Source organism: Euprymna scolopes, chromosome 7, assembly GCF_053919585.1.
Source record: "Euprymna scolopes isolate OS-2025 chromosome 7, ASM5391958v1, whole genome shotgun sequence".
Classification (NCBI taxonomy): Eukaryota; Metazoa; Mollusca; class Cephalopoda; order Sepiida; family Sepiolidae; genus Euprymna; species Euprymna scolopes.
Window position 1 is genome coordinate 125656068 of NC_136488.1, and position 25542 is coordinate 125681609.

At 30.6% G+C, this 25542-nt stretch overlaps 1 pseudogene; it reads right to left on the bottom strand.

Annotated features, from left to right (window-relative positions):
- Positions 1-11529: 11529 nt before the first annotated feature.
- LOC145280471 (5S ribosomal RNA) lies at positions 11530-11648 on the bottom strand (annotated as a pseudogene).
- Positions 11649-25542: the final 13894 nt, after the last annotated feature.

Genomic DNA, 25542 nt, shown 5'->3' on the forward strand with positions numbered 1-25542 from the left:
CAAGCTGCTGCTGATGACATCGCAGTGCTGGTCGCGGGTTCAAAAGCATCATTGGTCAGACGCATTGCCAAAATGGGACTACATTTTTCATCAAATGTGATAACGAAAAATTTGAGTTCATTCAAAGAATATGTATATCATAGAATTCACTAATATTTTTAATCGATAAATTCACCATTTTTTTGCTATAAAATCATAAGGAGAGTTAAAAAAAATGAGTTATTAAAAAAAAAAGTTCGGTTTTTTAATTATAAAAAAAACACGATACACGGGATTGAACCTAAAATCTTTCCACCAACCCCCGGTACTCTAACCGTTACACTAACATGTCATATTGGCAAAATCGCAGTAAAAAATATTTATATACAAAAAAAGTTATGCAAAATAAAAAAAAGCGTTAGTCACTTATGTACTTACTCTCCTGTTTGTGAACCCACATATTTTGTTGTAACTTTTTTTCTACTGAACCAATTTTCGAAATTTTTTTTCAAAATGTAGCTAATGAGGTGTTCTATCCAACTATATAACCTGTTTGAAATTTGGTTGCGAACGGAATTAGTGGTGGGGGTTTGAATGTGTCTCGATTCATTCAATTTCGGACTTAAGCATATATTCAACCACTACCGTGGTTGAATGATATATATATATATATATATATATATATATATAAGATAAGGCGTAAAGTTACATAGGAACTCTATTACATTATCACGTCAATAAGGGTAACGGAATGAGGAAGATACCTCCTTGTGCCATGGCATTTCGAAGCTAAATGTTTCTCGTCAAAAGACGACAAAAAGAAGGCATTAAACAAATGTAATGGTAAAAAAGCAACACCAACTTTGAAAACATTCAGATTAGAATGGGAAAAATTTTTGGAGATTAGAATTGGAAAAAAAAATTATAAGGTGTTTATGATATAATGGTGATAAAAGAGAGAAGCGGCCGTAAAAAAAAAAAAAAAAAAAAAAAAAAAAACGATAATCGCTAAAATTATACAAAACACTATATAAGAAAATAAGATAATAAGAAATGAGTTTTTAAGTGATAAAATATATTAATATATATAGTCATCCACATAGGGTACTGTTTTCTGTATCACAGCTCATAAGTGTGGCTAGACTAGCACCCATCCCTAGCTAATGATTGAACCTACAACCATCTACTTGATAATCGACAGTCTTAACCTCAGGCTCATGGGATCTGTGCTCGTAAACGACCTCATCCATTTATATAGACATTCATCCACTGTTTTTACAGTGCTCGACTTTTTTGCAAACAAATAGTGAGCTTCACATTACGCTAATCAAGCAGCGGGTGAAATCTATAAACGAAAGTCTTCTACTCAAGGAGGGAAAATAGTCATCCACATACAGTACTGTTTCGCTGTATCACATCTCACCAGTGTGGCAAGATTAGCACCCATACCTAACCAGGACCACAATCATCTAGGTGATAGTCGGCAGTTCTAACCTCCGGCCTATAGGATCGGTGCTCGTAAACGACCTCACCAAATGTCCATTTAGATAGACACCCGTTAGTGTTGGGACGATTAATCGAGATCGGGAATCGAAAAAATCGATATCGAATCGGTATCGGGAAATTTTGTATCTATTTTTCGATTCCAAATCGATTTCTGTTATTGTTTTTATTTGCTTGTGTTAATGATGAAATGCTAAATAATTTAATAAATTTAATGATTTTAAATTTGCAGTTAAACTAACATCTTCTAAAGAAACATAAAAGTACATAAATACATAAAGTATATAAAATATATAAAATATAAAACTAATATCTATAGATAGATAAATCTAGGGAGACAGACAGCAATATAGAGAGGGAGAGATAAGGGTGGGGAGACAGAGAAAGAGGTAAACAGACCCAGTGGCTTGTCGTTCTAAATATACTAAAATGCTCATTACATTTTTATAAATTATAAAAAGAATTTTTTTTTATTCCATATAATTTAAAAAATAATAATTGGAGGCATTGAATCAAAAGCGCATATTAAATGTCTTATGAATTTTTTTTTATTTTTCTTCAAATTGAAACAATTTTTGATTTGAAAAACAAAAAACAAATCTCATTTTCATCACAAGAAAAAAAAAATTGTCCAAATTTGTTGAATGAAAATCCAAAAATTTCTTTTCTTTTTTTCATCAAATTAATTTGTTTAAAATTTGAATTAAAACAAATTAATTTGGGATGATATAAATTTGAAACCCACTTTTTTTTCACTTAATGGATCAACATGAATACGGGATAAAAATGAATAATTTCTTAAATGGTTTAATCCTTCAAGTTGAAAAATTCTTAATTTTTCACATTTTTTGAAAATGAATGAATTCGAAAAATTTCATCCAAAACAAAAATTGTTTCGTTTTTTTTTTTTTTTTTTTTTTTTTTTTATGTGTACAAAGAAACAAAATTTGATTTTTTTTCAAAAAACTTTATTAATTTAAAAAACGGAAAATTTGTTGTTGTTTTGTTTTTTTTTAATAAAATCACAAACGGCAAAAATGTGTTCCGTTGAAATAAAACAAATGTCGGAAGGTTCGAAGGATATGTCGTTTGTGACAGAAAAAAATTCAAATTCAGTTCGAATTTCGCAATTATTTTGCAATCTAATCTGATACTTTCCTGACTAAAAATTTGAAGCATTTGTGTAATCGATGTTTAAGAAAATTCGGTTATTTAAAATTTTAAGGGTATTCTGTCCCTATAGCTCACTTACAGGTTCTAGATATTTAGCACATATAATATAACATAGAGATTGGAGATCACTTACATTGTCTTCACCATAAAAATTAAATACATATATAGATATCCACATACAGTACTTTTTCGCTGCATCACAGCTCATCAGTGCTGCTAGACAAGCAACTACCTTAAGCTATCATAGAAACTTTACCATCCAAACGACAGTCGGAGCTTCAAAAGGTTGCGCTATTCGCCTGCTGCTTTTCGGATAGTGAATTAACAATGGGTTGACCATGTCTAAATATATATATATATATATATATATATTATTATTATTATTATTATTATTATTATTATTATATAGACTTTATACCACCAGTTTCTAGTTTAGTAATAAGGATGATAAAACAAGGTGGGGATAAAAATAAAATATTAAAACAGTTAAAGAAAGCATTTGTTCGTTATCCCGATGCTTTTGAATCGTTTAAGATAAACCAGACTATATCAATAAAGGAAATCCAAAACTATATTAGCAATGTATAAAATGTATTTATAATTACATATAATAAATTTATATATATAAAAAAAAATGTATATATGTAAAAATATTTTTAACCTTTATATATCTAATTTTAAATAAGAATGTAAATATACTAAATACTAATCATAGTGGGAATGATAAGTTGTTAAATGGATTCATCCTAATCTTATAAATACAAGACTGATAAATTAAAAAATTAAAAAATGTATCCATTTTAAATGGATAGTACCAGTCAAGGATCCGTCACTTGACACTCAGCCCAACAGGTGAGGGGCCGGAGACCGGCCCAGCACCTGTTGGACTGAGGTACACCGCCTGGGTAATACCTAGGAGGTCCACCCTCCCAGGCCTTGCCACCGGGCTTTCCGGTGGGGCAAGTTTATTGCTTGCTGCCTGAGGCGCCCCGACCGGGGAATGCCGACGGGGTTACTCAGGCAATTTTTAAAATTGCAGGAGTGCCCCTCCTTTAGGGGAGCCTGCTGGGTTACCACTTTCCGGCCTTGTGCCACATTTTGCTGAGTGGACAGCAAATAAATATAATCCATTTTAAATGTGGAAATTGATGAATCGCACAGGTAAGAAATTCATTTTTATAGTATGAAAAGGTTAGTAATTGCAATTAAGAATAGAAAACTGGATCAAATGTTTGAAACATATCTTCTTCCTAAGATTAAGGGTGGTGGTGTTTGATCAACACTGCTGGGGAGCCATGATGCAATATTCTGTTTTGTTTTTTTAAATCCCCGAAACAGTGTTTCATGGTAAACAACTAATAATTCCTTGAAAAATAAATTATTGGCATTATAGTAAATTCGAGAGCGAGTTGATGCAGTGATTGCAAGTGATTAAATAACTCACTCACTAGATGGTTTTCTAACGAATGATATTTTTTTGTATAGTTTTAAAGGTTAAAAACTTCCAAGACTATATATATATATATATATATATATATATATATATATATATATATATATATATATATATATATATATATATATACTAGACTACTCGTGACCCGTTAGGGCAGTATATGTTATAGTTACTAGTGAGTATACAGAATTGATGTATAAACGTGATACTTCTGAGGGAAAGAAAATATTTTTTACAATTACGTAAATGTTTCAAGAATATGAATATATTTTTGTTACATAACAGAAACATTAGTGTAAAAGTATATTAAAATACAAAAAAATATATAGATAGATTTCTCTGAGTCGTTTCAACATAATTGTACCCCCAGTATATGTGTGTGATTATTTTTACGCGATTTCGTATACATAATGAAAAATTATTACTTGACGAATTTTTTTATCCTTTTTTTTTACGTGCAATGAACTAAGTATTATGGTATCCGTTCGATGCATAGCTAGGAATTAATACAGATGAGTCATCACAATACCATATTACTCTATAAGAATGGCGGCTTTCGTTAAGAGTTGCATTTCTTTGTTTGTAAACAAAGAAATGCAACTCTTAACGAAAGCCGCCATACTTATATTCGGAGGAAGTAATAAAAATATGTTTATGAACTGTTTTTTGTTTTTAAATCAAACATTAGTTTTTTTTGTTTTTTTTGCATCAAACATAAAAATAGAACTGTTATAAAAATATTCATTAACTGTTTTTTTTAAAAATCAAACATTAGTTGTTTATTTTTTTACATCAAACATAAAAACAGAACTGTTATTAAAAATAGTCATTAACTGTTTTTTTTAAATCAAACATTAGTTTTTTTTTCATCAAACATAAAACCAGAACTGTTATAAAAAATATTCATTTCCTGTTTTTTTTAATTAAACATTTTACATCAAACATAAAAACAGAACTGTTATAAAAATATTCATTAACTGTTTTTTTTTAATCAAACATTAGTTTTTTTAATCAAACATAAAACAGAACTGTTATAAAAAATATTCATTAACTGTTTTTTAAATCAACATTAGTTTTTTTTTCCATCAAACATAAAAACAGAACTGTTATAAAAAATATTCATTAACTGTTTTTTTTTTTCAAAATATATTTATGATTTTTTCCAATATGTTTATGGACTGTTTTTTTTTAATTAAAAAAAAACAGTTAATAAATAATCAAAAAAAATATCGTTTGAAAAAAACATTCATAAATATTTTTATAACAGATATATTTTCATGTTTGATGTAAAAAAAAAAGAAGAATTACCAACACCGCTTATGTATGACTAAAAAAAAAAAAAGATTTCGAAAACATATCTATATTATAAAGGTTATAATTTTGTTAGAAAATTCAAACAAAGACTGTTAACATTTTCCTTTAAAATGACGACCTTTTAAGGTTTCAGATATGCTGAAAATGAATATCGCATTTAAATTTTCAGAGAGTAAGTATACCCGGATATAACTGTTATTAACTCTCTTTACACAGGTTCGAGCCACGTTTGATCCTACCAGGGACATAAATTTTATCGGATGCATGGGTAGCCTATAAAGGTATGGCCCACTTCGATCATGGCAAGTATAAACATGACGAAATTATTGATGAAGACAGCTTTGTTGACCCGATTGATCCATCGATACACAAGCAAACTATAGAAGGAATATGATCCTATTGCAAAAAAAATGAGAATAGTTTGAAACAGAGAAACTTTTGGAACGCATATGACTTAATTCATGTGACGAAGAAGGGAAAACGGGGGAGTCAATATTCGTGAAGAATATTTGTTTTTTGAAAAAATCCGTTTATATTGTTTGAAATTTAAAATATAAATGTTTATATTGTTTAAAGTTCTATTTTTATTGTTGAAAAAAAAAGTTCTATATATATTGTTTAAAATAAATAAAAATGTTTATTATTTAAAAAAAAATGTGATGTTTATATTGTTTATTTTTGAAAAAAATGCTCTTATTTAAAACTGTTAACTACTGGAATACTGATATTATTGTTTACATATAATTTGTACAGTAACATAACGGTGATTAGGGAAGTTTGATCAATACCTTCGTAAAGAGGGACGTGATTTGTTTCCTTTTATGTGATATAGAAATCGAGAGTATTTTGGCACTTTATTTCTAACCTTGCCCGTGTTTTTTTTTTAATTTGTAAGTCAAACCAATTTTTAAAAAATATATTTTCGGTTTTATTTATTTATATATATTCGTTTTGCTTATATTACGAGTGTAGAAAAAAAAGCATACATCTACTTAAAAATAAAGAACATAAAGAAAACATTCCATGAATTGTCGATTAAAAAAAGTTTTTATGGCTTTCTTTTTATTTATTAACGCATGCGCAGAATTTTGGAAACCGGAAGTCGTAAAGCGGATGGACGGGTTTCAACACCTCAGCAAGACAATTTGAGTTTTATATTATAATAGATAAAACATTTTTTTTTTTTAACTAAAAGACATTTTTAATAGAATTCAATTGAATAAAAGAGTGAAAGTAAGAAAAATAAAAAAAATATAAAAAATATCAGCCAATTAATTAATGGATTAAGACTTTTTCTTATTTTCTTATGATTTTCAAATTTCTGGTTTGGTGTGTGTGTGTTCGCAAATAAGCTACATATAATTTCCTGCGTTTTACCCTCGTATATATTTTCACAACTTATTGAGGACTTTTAGAGTAAATATTGAAAATCGCTACAGAAAATATATTTCCTCATAAATTTTATGCAAATACATGAAATGATATATATATATATATATATATATATATATATATATATATATATAGTCTTTGAAATATATATATATATATATATATATATATATATATAATTATTTTTCCCTTTTAAGAAATAAAATTCTTAAAGTTGAGCACTATCTGGGGAAATTGAAAAGTCGGCCAGCTAGCCTTGTGTGCGAGATCGTAACTTCCTGTTATTTGATCGCTTTAATATAGTCTATAATAAACGTTAAGCTTTATTAAAGTTAAAAGTTTAATTTAATTTCACGGAAATGAACGGTGGTTCGGGGCATGTTACTTGCTAATGGAGTCAAAAGTTGGTTTCGTAGCGGGGTTTAGAATCATTCTAGCAGCGTTTATCGCCATCTCCTACACAAATAATTGCGTAAGCATGAACTACTAGTATTTTTGAGTATTAAAATAATTTTTTGTAGTTTATAATTATATATATATATATATATATACATATATATATATACATACATATATATATATACATACATATATATATATATATACATACATATATATATATATATATATATATATATATATATATATATATATATATATATATGAGAGAGATAGAAAGAAAGAGCGAGATAGGGGTCGAGAGAGAGGGGGAAACGGAGAGGGAGAGAGAGAGAGAGAGAGAGAGAGAGAGAGAGAGAGAGAGAGTAAGATTCAGTATAAGGAAGTGTGGAATAAACTTGCTGGAGGCCAATAATGACAATCAAGTTAACGGATCAACATTATTGATGATTTGAAAAAACTTGGAAGATAATTGTCTTTCGGGTCGAATTATATCAGAGTTTTTTTTTTGTTTGTTTTTTTTTGTTTTTATTTATCTAGTTCGCCGAAAATTATTTAGTCAATGAGAAACCCAGTAAGGAAACAAAAACAAAAAAGCCTCCATTTAAACGGGAAACTTGAGAAAAGGTAGCTTTCACACATGAATTCATAACACATCTGAATTTAATGAATGCATACGATCCTATAATGATTGGCGTCTGCATACACTTCAGCTGATATTGCTTAACAAGTTATCTTGCAACACATAAATAATTTAATTGCTTGAAATTATTTGAGATGAGTTTAAAAAATGAAAATTGGTTATTTCTTTTAAAGTCACGGGGATTTTGTATTACTATATTCTTGCACCCTGTTGAATTATATCACAGTATCTATCTGTTTGCCTGTCTGTCTGTTTATCTCTCTCTCTCTCTCTCTCTCTCTCTATATATATATATATATATATATATATATATATATATATATATATATATATATATGAGATTTAGAAAGTTGTCACAATGCGAGGAATGAATTATAGTCGCTGTTGGTAAGAGGAGACGAGAACAAGTGGCGATTTACAAATCAATAAGTACATACATATATATATATATATATATATATATATATATATATATATATATAAAATATATATATATATATATATAAAATATATATGTATGTACTTATTGATTTGTAAATCGCCACTTGTTCTCGTCTCCTCTTACCAACAGCGACTATAATTCATTCCTCGCATTGTGACAGCCTTCTAAATCTCTTTTACACACCTATCCCACACAATGCTTCAAGCAAACTACATATCAATCCTATATATATATATATATATAGTTTAAAAGCAAAGTGGGGCATTTTTTTTTAAATCTTGTAAAAAAAGATCGAATATAATGTAAAAAGAAACAGGATCGACTAAAAGTAAGAAAAATAAATTTAAAAGGAAGAAGATCGACTAAAAGGGGGAGAAAGAGAAAAGAAAAGGGGGAACGGTGAAGAAACTTGAAGTACTTTTCGCCGACTGTCTTCAGAAGTAAATGTCGGAATGAAGTAATGTTGGCATGAAATAATTTCTATGAGGGGGGAAAACACCACGTAGAAATTAACCTGGTGGCGCCTGTTTAAAAACGTTCAACGAACGTATGTGGTCCATCTGTTTGCAAAGAATAGGTCTGCAACAGTTTATTGTAAGGGCCTCCAAGAATCTGAGATGTTGAACAGACCTAGCCCTGTGCAAAATAGAGACCCACTCCGGTGTGTACTCACTCGCACATTTATTTGAACTGGTCAGGTGATCACCGATCGCGGTAGCAGAAACTCGTGATCGTGCAGAGGAGTCTAACCTACCCTGTCGTATATATAAAGGGACATGTTGGGAAATTCTGACCTCCAATCTGTGATTCGTTCTTCTCACGTAGTCAGCTCCACACTGACACTTAAATTTATAGACGACAAGACTACTTTGAATGGTGGGCAAAACATCTTTCTGAAAGGAAGAAAAGAATTTCCGAGTGGTAAAAACAGGGCGGACTAAAGTGGCGGGGAAACAATTATGGGTCTGGTGAACAATCTTTTTGATGATGTTATCACCTGCTGAACCCAACTGTGGCAACTTTAGGTAAATCGGACACCGGGAAAGGCCTATGAATCTATTAGTATTAAAGTCCCCGACCTTGTTAGAAATTATCTTACTAACAATATGTCGGGGGTAGCCATTATCAAGAAAGATATTAAGTAGTTTTCTAATTCGGCATCTAACTTAGAAGTCGAGCAAATCATAAATGCACGGTGGGTAAGAGCTTTAATGAGATTGATCTTCCTCTTAAGTGGAGTAAAAGAGTTCCACTTAATGTAAAGGCCTGTAAAGGTGGGTTTTCTGTATATATCAGACTCAAAGGAACACAATATATATATATTGTGGCGTAACCCATAAATTGGATTACGTAATTAAAAAAAAAAGAAAACACGAATAAACTTAGGACCCCATCCTCCTACGCAGACCCCTACTACCATGTCTCCTTCTCCAACATCAGGGGTCTAAGTCTTCCAGAGGTTGAAACCCAATTACAGGAGACGAAACCTGACATTCTTTCTAAGCGGAACTGGAATAGATGAGTTCATAATTAAAGGATACTCTAACTTAACATCTAAATCTGGCCTCCAAGATTGCCACGGGCATGGAATATGTGCCTCCATTAAAGATGGCTTCCCGTGTGGCAGGGATATCTCCAGAGAAGACCCTAATTTACCTTTTATACTTCTGGGTTGCACTTGTTTACACCATCGCATTTATATTCTATCGCCCCTACAACAGCGGAGTTACTATCTTTAAGAGTATATCAGAGGAAATTGGCCAAATCCTGTCTGCCCATCCTTCCGCTAACATTCACATTTGCGGTGACTTCAATGTCCATAATGTGAAATGGCTGACCCACTCAAATAAGACTGATGATGAGGGGAGGTTCTGTCATGATTTTGCCATTGCCTATGACCTCACTCAGATGGTTCGCGAGCCCACCCGTGTGCCTGATACTACCGGTCAGTACGCAATCCTAGCGATATTGTTACATACATGAATGGCTTATGATCGACTTGGTTGTATAAACGGACAGTTTTTTTTTAGTTTTAAAATGAATACGAGACATTTATTGTTTATAATACAGATTTGGTTTATTTACAGTTTACACTTCAAAAGTAACAGTCATAACTATCATTATCGCCGGGGTGAAGGTTAGGGCAAGGGTGGGTCGCAGAGCTCTGTGTCAACCTGTATCTTCGCTTTGTCTCTATTCGCTGCTTTCTCTCTGCTCTTTTTATTTATATCACTTTAACCTGTTGACCTTTTTCTCGCCAGCTTGTTTATTGTTTGCAATTGTATGTTAACCTTATTTCTGCTAGCATTTTTTTGCTGGTTTTGGTTTGACCCATTTAATATCGGTTAGCTTTCCTGGCTGATTGACGTCAATGATATAGGTCGTTTTAAATCCCGAGATATCCATTGTGTTCTTTTGTTTGCCTGGATACAGCTTCGTAACACTATTATAGGTCACCTTTCCTGTGATTGACTTATTGTTCTTTGATCGCCCGGACCCTCTCCCTAACAATATTTCTAGCCTTTTCAATTTCAAAACTTAGCTGGCGTCATGGTCGTCACGTCTGCTGGTAATTCTCTCAACGTTTCATCTTCGAACACATTATTATCTACCGTGATTATTCTTATGAATGCAATCTTTATCATAACTTCCCTAGCCTCTAGTTTTAACTTCTTCCCCCACTTTTACCAGTTTATCTGCGAATGAGTCCTATATAAATGTTTCTACGTCAGTCGTCCTACCTTACTCGGTATTTCGAATCGCTAGGGTATGCCAATGAGGTGGTTAATCGGAGCAGCGAGCTCCCAATTACGTCACAGACTCCCGATCGTTCGATTATGTTAAGAGACGGAGGAGACAAAGATCGGGCGTTATCTTCTGCACAGAATCTTCTACTCTATTTATTGTCGGTTCCTCCTGTTGCATACTGGTCCATATAACATGGGTGTATATATTTACGTGTATAATCTAACTATACGTGTATATCTATCTATGCATACATATCTATAAATGTCTCTGTTATCTTCTACTGTGTATAATGTGTATATACATTGCGTGTGTGCAGTCATCACCAACCCTAATCAGGGCTTAACCGGCTTCCTCCGAAGGAGGAAGTTTCATGGGAGTATGAAATTAACAAACGGTCCCCAGTCGCATGTATATCCCTGTTAAGGGAGATGACGACGTTAGGTTTTTGCAACTTTTTGCAGGGAAGTGTTGACGTCCTCCTACATACAGCACCTGGACTTCCCAACTTGGTCACCCATTTTAGTAATGACCAGGCTCAACGTTGCTTAACTTCGGTGATCTGATGGGAACCGGTGTGTCAACGTGATTATGCCGTATATGTATATACATTCAGTTAATGTCATTGTAATGGGTCCTTACATTATCAGAACGAAATTTCGGAAGTCGTAATACTGAATTTCACATGACAATAATAGTATCCACGTATTTCTCATATTTTTTAGATAATTATATAAAAAATTACGAAAATAGAAAATTATTTATTTAAGAAAATAGAAAATAGAATTTGATGAAAACGATCGTATTTCTTATGTAAGACACAGGAGAGTTTAAACGAAAGGTAATTTTCCGTTTCGATTTATTTTATAAAAACACGATGGCCGCAATTTTTCACCTGCTAACATGGTTAAAGTTTTTTTTTTTTTAAATAATTCAGTAATATTCAGGTAATTTCGACTGCATAATTTGGAAGCTAACTTTATAATTTATTAGAATTGACAAAAAAATATGTAGAAACCATTGGTTTTATCTGAAAACTTCGTTTATCGACTACAAAATTTCGTTCTGATAGTGTAGAAGCACCTTATAATGTTCTTTTTCTCTAAATGGCTGGCTGCGGAAGAATGGAAATTGTTTTTTTCGAACAGTGCAGTAGTCCAAAAAGTTTATCTTCAGTCAAGTGGGATCGGCAAAAAAAAGAAGAGAAAAACAGTATGTCATCATTCATCGCTAGCTTAATTAGAAAAGGTCGATAATATATTCATATATACATATATATATATTTATACACACACACACACGCATATATATATATATATATATATATATATATATATATATATATATATATATATATATAAAGAGAGAGACAGACAGACAGACAGAGACAGACAGAGGAGATTCATATATATATATATATATATATATATATATATATGTGTGTGTGTGTGTGTGTGTGTGTATGTGTGTGTGTGTGTGTGTGTGTATTGACATATAGATTTATAAATATGAAAGTGATCTACTCTGTCTGTCAAAGAAAAAAAAGTCTCTACCAGACTTTCTGTACAAATTTTGGACTACAGGCTTGAAACTTGATATATTGGAAAATTGAAACTTGATATATCGGAAAGTTTTAACTTGACATATAGGAAAGTTTAACTTGATATATAGGAAAGTTTAAAAGAGAAAATTATTAACAAATACACTTCCATATTTTGTTAATTGTTTGTTTTTTGTTTTTTGTTTTTGAGGAGAAATCTTAATATAAAAGATGCAAATACTTGGGAGCTAAACTCTTCAATATATAAATATATATGAAATGCGACGGTTTTAAACAGCACCAATCAACATGTAGTGTGTTCAATGAGGAAAAAACTCGAGAAACTAATTTTTTTGATGTTTGGACGAAGACGTCGTCGTAGTCACCGTCGTGATAAAATAATTAACAAATACACTTCTGTATTTTGTTGATTGGTTTTGCTTTTGTTTTTTGTTTGTTTATCGGAGAAATCTTCGGCAACGCAGATGTTTATAGTATATAGCCTGTTTTAAACTTTGTAAAAGAAAGTAAGTAAACGGTTATTTAACGTTCATTTAATAATTTTATCTCTCGTAATTTTCGATCTTACATGCCTGAAATGACATATGCAATGAATGAACTTGATGTAGACTCAATAATATGTCTGTTATTGACGCCATATTTTAATGTTAACAAGCGCTCGTTTATAAAGCGAAAAACTGCATTTCGGAATATGAAAATTTCCAGTGCTCAGCCAATCAAACTTAGCGGACGAAGCAGCGAAATAGTTATATACAGAACGTTGCTTCGCAGAAACAACACGAACTTTTCCTTATTTTGAATTAATCCTTGTTTATTCTTATTGTCTGAATTAATATTAAATACGTTCAGTTTCAATATAAATCCTTATGCAATTTTTAAAGTTTGTTAATACTTTTCGTAAATAGGCGGTCTAACAGTTCGACAGATCTTGCTTGCTTGTATCTCAGGCATCACGTCACTTTTCAGTGGCTTCACCGGATTTAATTTACGAACGTCCTTTAAAACTTTAAATTATACCATATGTATAAAAAAAGGGGGGATAATGTTACTGGTTTTGAATCTCTATGTAACCTTCTATGTTCTACCTACGTATTGAGCACTTTTGAAGTAAATACTTAAAGTTTACACATAAATTTATACTTTTGTATATTAATCTTATGTGAGTAAATGAAGTAGTTATATATATGTGTGTGTGTGTGTGTGTGTGTTTTATATAATCAAGATAGAAGTGTCTTTGATAATTTCAAGAATAAACGTTTCATTATCAAAACAATATCTAAAAATGCCATGAACACACAAAAAAAATATCGTAAAAACGAAACAGGAAAGCTAAATTCTTAGTTTTTATATTAGTTTCCTCTTAACCTTATTATTTCTATCGTTATTTTATGAATACTAATGTTAATTGTTTCTTTATATTTATTCATTTGAGAATGCATTTACCTTTTTATGAAAATTTACACCCTGGACTCGTGCGAAACGATGAAGGTAAATCCGTGATAAAATCTTATATGATCACATCCTTCTGCGAACATAATTACATAATGATTGTCAGATTATGGACCTACCATTATTTAACAGCTGGTTTTTTCTTTCACACATAGTGTACCATATTTACTAATACAGCAGATGCTACCAAAATAAACCTGCGTAAACCCGAAAGAAATATACCTAAAAATGTGTCGCACAATAATGTATGTATCAATAAAAATGCATGTATAAAAATACATATAAATACACATGTACATATATACATATATAGATGCATGTATACATATATATATATATATATATATATATATATATATATATTATATACGCGTGTTTGTGTGTGTGTGTGTGTGTGTATATATATATATATAAAAAAAGGTTGAGATAATATTATTTATGAAAAAAATATCATGTATGTAGGCTCCAAGAATTCGACATACAAATCAATCTGTTTACGATCGCTTCTCACACTATACAAATAGACTATTTTCCACCACCTTTATATATATATATATATATATATATATATATATATATATATATATATATATATATATATAAAATAAAATAAAAACTTACAATTAAATTTACCAAAATGATCCAAGATGGTAAAATTAAAGTATATTATAAATATTAAAGAATTAATATTTATAAAGTTATCGCAGCCAGATGTAAAAGCTCGATAAAACCAAATAGGAGATAGAGCTTATAATACGAGCAAACAGTTAATAAAACATGTTAAAAAACACTTTGAAATGAGTTAAAAACATAGTTAATCTGAAAAGGAAACACTAGATAAGTGGATAGTCCTTAATCCGCGGAGTTTTGAAGAAATACTTTCCTTCTCATCAGAGGGTAGGAATTAGCAAAATGCGGATATATATATATATATGTGTGTGTGTGTATTTATATATATGTATTTATATACATATATATACATAAAAACACGCGTATATATATACTTAAATATATATATATAATATAAAGCTGAATGTGTGTGTGTGTGTGTGCGTGTGTGAATAGGCTCCTATATGGTTGACTATTTTAAAAAACTGATTACATATAATGATAGAAGATGTATCGAGACAAAGGAATGGGTATGTTTGATCTGGCAGAACGGTAGTTCATTAAAGTTGTGGGGTCTGCATTCACACCTGGTCCACAAAATATGGAAATAAAAAATTTTAAAATTTAAAAAACGTTTACAAGTGTTTTTGATATAGATGTACATAAGAATACTTTGATAAGTATGTTTTAACTTAAATAGGGATGGTATGATAAAATTTTGGGGTCTGCGTTCGCGTCTGACCTCCATGGAATGGAAATAGGGACAAACTTTAATAAAAGGTTTCATATCTATCTGCTTAAGTATTTTTTTGATAATTATGTTTCAGTTTGAAGAAATATGGTATAATAAAATTATGGGGTGTTCGTTCGCACGTGACTCCATAGAATGGAAATATGTCACAAAGTTTAACAAGGTTTTTCATATAGATCCACAGAATATTGTGATAAGTGTTTCAATGTTAACAGGTATGGTATAATAAATGATAGGGTTTACCTATTTTATTTTTACTTTCATCATATTTTGCTTTGGTATTGATACCCCCAAATTCGAAGCTATCTCTTTATAACCCTTCCTTTTAATAACCTATCATACTTTCATAAATCAGAGTCCATTTTCTGTAGGCTGTTTTTGAACCCAGTCAACGACGGGTACTTTTGCTAGTGTGTATATATATATATATATATATATATATATATATATATATATATATATATATATATATACAAAACGACATTATTTGTTATGTATTTTAATGTGAAACTGAATCTACTACGGTGGTGTTTATTGAGAAGACTGTTCTTGTGATTTGTTTATGCATTTGATAACATTTTAAAAAGTTTTCTGCCATGGCACTAATGAAATTTCTCATTTGAAACTAATTTTTTTTGTCTCGATGAGAATCAGAATTTGCAATTTATAATACATTGTTTGACTTAAAATAAACGCTGCTTCGAAACAGCTGTAAACAACAATAATATCGTGGTTAAGCTCTTTATTTGGAATGTGATTTTTACATATTTTGAATCGTTGAACATTTTTTTATCTTTCTTTCTGGCCATATATATATATATATATATATATACATATGTATATATATATACATATGTATATATATATATATATATATGTATATATATATACATATGTATATATATATATACATATGTATATATATATATATATATATATATATATATATATATATATATATATATATATTCAAGCCAACATTATTAAATGCAGCGGTAACACTTTGCTTTATGATTCTTTTTATATTTCGATTTTCGTATAATCTTTTCATATCAAAATCGAAAATAGTAATAAAGGTTCCATAGCTGTAACTTTCCCGAGTGCCTTCGAGTCATCGACGAATCATCTTTGTATTGAGAAAGTTAAGCTTCGAAGGAGCGAAAATGGAAACAAAAAAGTGAAATATACATTAAACCGCGTTAGGTGATGGTAAGTTAAAATATATAAAATCGATGAGAAGTCGATTAAAAATTCGAGTATTAAAATCAGTTCGTGGCAAAATCCGTCTGTTACGCGTTACGCAAGACATTTTAACGCATTGCTGCTTTTCTCGAATGCGATATTACTTATAGTAGGGTGATGAGTTCGAATGTATGACGCTTCAAGAATTTTTAATTTTTTAATATTATTTTCACATTGTATAATTTTTGTCTTGTCGAACAGGAAGATAAGAGGGAGGACAGTAGTGTTCTTTTATCAAATGTTAATATATAGCGCTAGTATTGTTTAAATACACGGTAAACAATACCAGCGTCCACGAACTTGTTGATTTTAATACTGGAATTTTTAATCGATCTATATTTTTAATCGACCTAAATTTTTAATCGACCTATATTTTTAATCGACCTATATTTTTAATTGACCTACATTTTTAATCGACCTATATTTTTAATCGATTTTATATATTTTAACGTACCATCACCTAACGCTGTTTAATGTATATTTTACTTTTCAATTTTTAATTTCTATTTTCGCGCCTTTTAACTTTTAAAAACCTCGCAAGCACTATAATAGGCTCTAGGAATAGTAAAATCAACACAATCCTAAATAAGAAAAGAAATGAAGCAGGTGAAATAGAATCAGGGAGAAAATGCAATTGTAGGATACCGAATGAATGCCCATTAGGAGGTAATTGCTTGATTTCTGAATTTGTATACAAATGTCAGGTTAAAGTAGATAACAGTAGGAAAGTATACTTGGGGGGTACGGGTTGCACGTTCAAAGAGATATACAGAAACTATATAGCATCACTTAAAACCTGAGCTGGGAATGAACCTAATAATGATAGAAACAATTATGTATATGAGAATAGAGGAGAACACAAATACGTAGAAATGATCAAGAATTCGAAATAAAATGGTCAATAGTAGACAAGGGTAAAAGATACCGACCTAGTAAGTCCAAAAGATGCAACCTACGCTTACATTAAGCTTACTACATAGTGCACCCCAAAGAGTAAATTTTAAACAAAAAATTGGATGCCATACAAAGTTGGCTTCACAGAAATAAATTCTTACCCTCGAGACTAAAACCTGGGTAGAATAAACTCAAAATAGGTATCATCACTAGACATCCTCTGTAAAATATAGGGAGCACACATATTTAACATTGAAAACAACAAGGGTGAAGTAACGATTACACAGAATAGAAGGGATAGTAGATACTTAAACGAGAATAATAGTTTTGGAAACTTAGCTCAAACTCTGGTAATATACAAAATTAAGTAGAAAAATAATCGTTATTATTCATTATGGAAGGCATAGGGTAAATGTGGTTTTATCCTTTATTTGTCTCGTAAAAACCAATGGTGAATACGAAAAAAAATAATTGCAGACAAATATAATAATGGAAGAACATAAAACCTCTGAAGTCTAAGAAACAAGAAAAACTAGAAACTCACTTACCTATCCATAACTGGGTTTACTCAATTAGAGTCTCGGAGATAAACACTTAAAACGATGTATAGACTATTCCTAATTCTGCAAATTAGGAATCCTAATGAAAAGAAGATTTCATCCATCGTAATCAAAATAATCCTTCCAAATAAATTCTAAGTAGCAACCCAGAACCAAGACACTAGACGTTTAAGGAAAATACAACCGAAGCATCGTATTATAAGTAATAAAAATTAGTTAATTTAGAGTTTGAAGAAACCGCCTAATATTCAAAATCAAGTAAGATATAAAAGTATTTAAGATAATTAGCAACTCGGGATGACTTTTAATACATTTAAGTGTAAATCTTAAAGATTAGAATAATTAATACGTCCATTTTTATCTGAATAAATTAAATTAGCAATTTAGAGTAACCTCCTTGAAAGGGATTATATAAATTATTTTGTCGAAGGGTAAATAAAAGTTTTACAATAATAAATATTATTCGTTAGAATCCTAAGATATTAGGAAATATACATTATTTTATTTTATCTTATTTTATTCATTTTAATATACAGAAAACAGTCACATTGCAGTAAGTCCCAGGTTAAAATTAAAATCGATATGTGACAATAAATACGAAACTTTCCATATGAGATTTGAAAACCCAACCGAACTATTTGAGATTGAGCAACAAATAAAACGCAAAAAATAATAAATTAAATTAATAAACCATAAGCCTCATAAACTAAGAATCTTGTCCGGTTTCAAAATAGTCCAGATTAAACAATTCTCGTCGTAATTTCGAACAGATATATACGAAAATAGAGGCCCATAAAAAAATTTTCCAACATCGGTTGTGAATTCATTAAAAGCACGATGCAACCATACACACTGTTTGATACAGTGAATAAAAGAATGAAAATGTGTTAAGATCCGTATTAACCCTGTTTTTTTCCAACTTATCTGATGATTATTTAAATAATACCACGAAAATTTTTAAATAATATAAAATTTAAAATTGTCTGGTTGATGTCAAAACAATTGTAATATTCGAAAAAATACAAATATGACGTTATCCTTCTCCATGTTGTTTGTTTTTTGGAAGTATATATATATATATATATATATATATATATATATATATATATATATATATATATACATTTATATATATATTATTTTTTATGTAAATACAGTCTTATCTTGCGCATAAGTATATATATATATATGTATATATATATATATATATATATATATATATATATATATATATATATATATATATATATATATATATAACTTGCTCTCTTATGATTGAACACTATCAACGCCCGTGTTGAAATTCAATTATTTTCAAATTTTGGATATTTTCCAACAGGAAAGATATATATATATATATATATATATATATATATATATATATATATATATATATATATACATGTGTGTATGTATATATATATATATCTTATATATATATATCTTATATATATATATGTATATATGTATGTATGTGTGTGTGCGTGCGTGTGTGTGCGTGCGTGTGTGTGCGTGCGTGCGTGTGCGTGTGTGTGTGATTTTGTCTGTGCCCGCGTATGTGTGTGTGTGTGTGTGTGTATGGTTTATAAATTTAAGAAGTAATCCTTTACGTTCGAGCCCAGAATTAAAGATATTTTTTTACCATTGTTTCTGGGAAAATATTGATATCAAGTTTCATCATTAGCACAGGAAACTGACATTAAAAGTAAAACAGTATCTATGATTATTTTGAAGATAGAAATGGTGTCTCAACAATTTCAACATAATTAGAATCAGTCAAAAATCAGTTAGAAAGCAAATACACCAAACATACGATATGATAAAATACGGAAAACAGAAATCATAACAATTACTGATTTTTTTTTCTTCTGAAAGTTCGAAAGACGCGAAAGAAATAATAGTTAAATTATTAATTAATACGTTAATTAACTACATTGGGGAGATTACTAATCATAGAACTATTTTATGAAGTATCATTCGTTAACTAGTTTTAATAAAAAGTTGAAAACTCAAGTAGAATTAGATGAAATTATAAAAAAAAATGTGAAACGATAATAAGAATTAATAATGAAAACCATAATACCAATAATAACTAGTAATGATAATGAATAAATTGCAAATCTATATAATATACAACGTGTGTGTGTGTGTGTCTACATTTCCCTACCAAATTACTCTGTCAATTTTCTGTGTACAGACTCGAGATTTGACATAAGAACTTTTACGATTTGGGAACATCTATCCGATCAGTTTTCGGCCAGGGACCAAAGTTCAACGAGTGGACCTTTAAAAACTCTACCAAACTCCTCCGTTAATTTTTGAGCCTAATCACTTAAAATTTAAATGTAGGTTACTTGGACATGGATCAAACTTTTTAATTTGATTTGAGCCAAAAATTAATAAATGTTAAGGGGTCAAAATTAGGGTCCAAGTTTTAAAATATTTGACCTCCGCGGTCTCTCCAAATTACCACATTTATTTCTACAATATGCCTGAGGATGATAGAAGTACTTCTGTCGAAAGCGCTCGCGATTATGAATCCAACATATACAATTTCGAGAAGAACACAAAAAGGACTATTCGGAGATTGGAGAAGATAAAAAGGAAAATTGTAAAATAGAATAACTCCGTGCTATTCAATAACATTTCTCTCTCTCTCTCTCTCTCTCTCTCTCTCTCTCTCTCTCTCTCTCTCTCTGTATATATATATATATACATATATATATGTACACATGCATACGCACACGCACGCAGGCACACACACATACACACACGCACATATATAGAAATATATGTAGGAGCATACATATATATATACCCACCTACACACTCACACACGTACTCACACACATCCACCACTAACACGTCAATTATTTTTATTTTTTTATTTTATATATATATATATATATATATATATATATATATATATACTTTTTTTTATGTGTACATGTACATGAATGTATATGTATGCGTGTGTGATTGTGTGTGAGTGTGTGCTATACATGGGGAAAGAAAGTCTTTAAAAAGAACCCTAAAAAACCCATAAAAACCTTCACCGAATGGACCAAAAACCCTTCTTTGAATCTAACTTTGACCGGACACTTTGAACACTTATAGTTGGAGTCAGAATGTCTGAGGCCACACATCACTCTGAAAGACACATTTAGTATCAGAGGAGGTAAAAATAACTCTACAGACTCCCATTTTAAAGAAAAACTTTTTACGAAAACATCTGAAGAGAGCACACCCTAAGCTCGAAACGCGTTATAAAAATATTTTTAAATAAAAATAGGATGAAAACCTTTTTAAAAAAACCCACAATTGTTGATGGCTACACTCTTTTAAATATACATTTTTTTCTCTCGTTGGAACTACACAACCATCACTTTTAATATATATATACATATATATATATATATATATATATATATATATATATATATATATATATATATATATATATATAGTAAAACTCCTTTAATTTTTGAACTTCCTCTAAAGTTGGACTTCCTTTCATTTGGACTTCTTCTAAACCTGGACTTTCTCTAAACTTGAACTGTCTCGTCATTGAAATTATATTAGCATATTTGATGCAGAGTTGCAGTAAAACTGTTTACATGGTTTAGTCAGATATTGCGCAGAAATGTTAATATTGGTACTATGCAATTAATGTAGATTAGCTATTGATAATTAATTTACACTGTAAATTGTTCTTTTCAAATTGCTATATTTAAGATAGTGTAAAACAACCCATCACAATGGGTCTAGAAAAAAATTCTTGAAACCAAACGGTTACCGACCAACCACGCTGTTCTTAAATCATTTAATGCAAATGACGTTGAAATGTGGGTGCAACAAGATGAGGAAACTACTGATCAATATTCTGAACGCAGTACTGATTATGAAAATAGCGACAGCTCCCATTCTCTTGACCCTAATTTAAATAACCAAGAATAACTCTGGTGAAGCAATGTCATAGGATGATGCAGAAAAGTCTATGGAGACGGTTATAAAATTTCTAGAAAAAAGTCCTTACTTTAGTGACAACTATGTTTTGCAAGCAATGTCACTCCGAAGGGATATAATCATAAAGAAGCTACAGAACCAAGAAATTGTAGATTTTTATGATCGCTTACGGAATGCAATGGCAGCGCCCGAGAGCTCAATCGATGAAAATAGAAACTGCAATGAGACTCATTCAATGAATAAATAAAAAAAAAACCTGTATTTTACATAAATGTATGATTTCTGTAGATGATAACTTAGGTAATAAATACCTAACAAGTAAGAGTAGATTTAATTTATTTTCAATGTTTTTGTTCCTGGTAATAATATTTAACGATTCTTACTTGCATTATATCGTAAATTCAACTTAATATATACTTGAAGTATTATATAGCAATGAATTTCATTTACTATTTCTTAATTCTTAGAAAATTAAAGCACAATTTTTTTTTTATCTTGAAACTTGAACAGCATCCTCTAATTTGAACGAAGCGGATGTTCAAATTATAGGAGTTATACTATATATATATATATATATATATATATATATATATATATATATAAATATTTATACATATATATATATATATACATATATATATATATATATATATATATATAAATATATATATATGTATATATATATATAAGTGATGGGAGGTTTCTAATATTTTCCAGATTCCGATATAATTACCGATTCCGATTCTTTATAAATCTCTAAATATTTAACAATAAAGTTGTTATCTTTTTATTATTACTGTAAAAACACATGTTAAGTGTGCAGATATTTTCTCAAGCGTGAAAACACACCTGCATGGCGTGGTGCTCTGTAAATTTTAGTTTGACTGGTAAGTTTACAATGAATGAATATTATTATTATTATTATTATATAATTACTACAAGCTGCAGAAGATTTTGTTTTAAAGAAAATCAAATAAAAAAAGAGATAATTAAAAGAATCGTTTTGGCATCGGAAAATAAATACAAATTTTTCCGATTCCGATACCCCAAAAGTTCTGATTTTTCCGATTCTCGATTCCGATTAATCGTCCCAACACTAATATATATATATTACAAGGTGGTCACCACATATCAAGGCCCGGAAGCTACTCATGGATAAGGGTTATTGTAAGTACAGTACGTTAGTGTGGATATTTTAGAGTGTCTACTTAAGGGGGCGGTGTATCAGGAATTTGTTTACTTTGGACTTGAAGACATCCAAGTTGTAATCAGGAGGGAAGCAGGCAGACGGAACAGAGTTCCACAGGCGTGCAGTTCTAAGAAAGAAGCTTTGTTCATGGAATCTACGGTTTGATTTAGGCATAGATAAAGAGTGGAGAAAGTTTTTGACAGTGGATTCAGCTAGACGGGTGTTTTTTATAAAAGATCGGCGAGGGGGACCAGAGATTAGAGCTCAGACGAGCACCTGCCATGGAAATAACGATAAAACAAAGAGAGGCTCGCAACGTCTCTTCTGTGGGAGAGAGGTTGCAGAGAAGAAAAAACGGCATCCCCCACTAAGCCACGAAGTCTATTTTGTATTCTGTCAAGGCAGGATAAGCTGTTTTAGCAGCTCCTGCCCAGATATGGCAACAGTATTCCATCCTTAGACGTACTTGGCTTTTATATAGATAGAGAATTGCATCAGTAGTGAGATATCTTCTCGAACGGTAGAAGGATCCCACAAGGACTTATGATACATATGGTGATTACATCAGCCAGTTTTCTGCCAGAAGTGGACACTGTTATTCGGAAGTTTGAAAAGATCGAAAATAAAATTAATAGACAATGCATGAAGCATGCGTGGTCCCCCGTGAGTGCAAAGTAAACGAGGCATAAAAAAAAAATTGCTAAGTTCAACATTGCCCTCCTCCCCCCTATATAACCTCAAAAGTCCCCAGAGGACGCCAAGTCCTGGTGAAAATGAACCAGTGGTGCAGTTTTAGGCCTTAACATATGTAAATTTGAGTTCTAAGCAAAAAAAAGAAATGACTAAGTCCATCATTTGCCTCTCCCCATTTAGCGCTGAAAATCCCCAAGGCCTTACCATATTTACATTTGAGTTCAGCATCATGCAAACTGAATAGACATACACAGAAAACGTTGGACAAATATGGTAAATTAGTCCCCAAAATTAAGCGTTTTTATTAGCCTTAAAAGAGATCCTTTTGTCGGGAGGGGGGCAAAAAACGTTTTTTTTTTTTTTTTTTTTTTTTTTAGATGGGGGTCACCACTTATCAAGGCCCGAAGGGTTATTTCGTGTACTGTAATCAATGAGATAGCATTGTAGTAATCATTAGTATTGGAGGTTTGATAGAGTGTCTTACTTAAGGGGGCGGTTTGTCAGGAGTTTGTTTATGTTGGACTTGAAGACGTCCAAGTTGTAGTCAGGTGGGAAACAGGCAAACGGCAGAGAGTTCCACTGGCGTGCAGTTCTAAGAAAGAAGCTTTGCTCATGGAATCTACGTTTAGGCACAGATAAAGAGTGGGGAAAATTATTGACAGTTTATTTTATTCAATAAAATATGCCTTAGATAGAAAAAGATCTGCCTATATATATATATATATATATATATATATATATATATATATATATATATATATATATATATATATATATATTGGTTGCATATATGCATACATGTTTCAGTGGAATTCCAATTCAAGGATAAGACTTCATCGGACCAAAAAAGAATCAATATTGAAACAGGAGTCAAAATTACATTAGTTTTTATAAGATACTCAGGTGAGGTTTATGTTCTGGAAGAAAGTGGGGTGTACGCTTTGTGACCGTGAGCAGTAGGAATTTTGGAGGAAGGTGTGGTGAAGGAAATGTGTAGGGGGCAAGGGATGAGGGGAAAGTACGATTTCGTGTTGTTAATCTGTCGCAGTGGGGAGGTCTTAGTAATCTTTTAACTTAGCGGTTGTTTATTGATCAAAGTTTTCGCTTTGATCTGAAGTAATATTATACTCTTATCGTCGCTACTTCCCTATCTAAGGTTTTTATGGTTGTTTTTTCTTTTTCTGGTAGCGACTTCCTTTTCCTATTGAAAAGTTCTATTTATTTATTTGTCTATTTTTTATTTTATTTATTTATTTATTTATTTATTCTATTCATCGCTTTTTTATCCGTTTATTTGTTTCTAGTTTTTAAATTCTTTCTTTCTTTCTTTATTTATTTGTTTATTTATAAGATATATCTCCATATGGTCAAATTAACAGTTAGTTGAACAGATATATGATTTAAATAAAGGTGGTATACCGGTAGTTACATTTTCTCTTCTATATGCTTTAAGGGTAGAGTCTTCAGACCATACACATGCACACAGGTGCATAATATTGAGATTGTCGGACTGACTTCCTCATCTTGGTTGTTATAGTCACAACGTTTCGGCCGTTTTGCCTTCCGGCCTTCATCAGGTGTT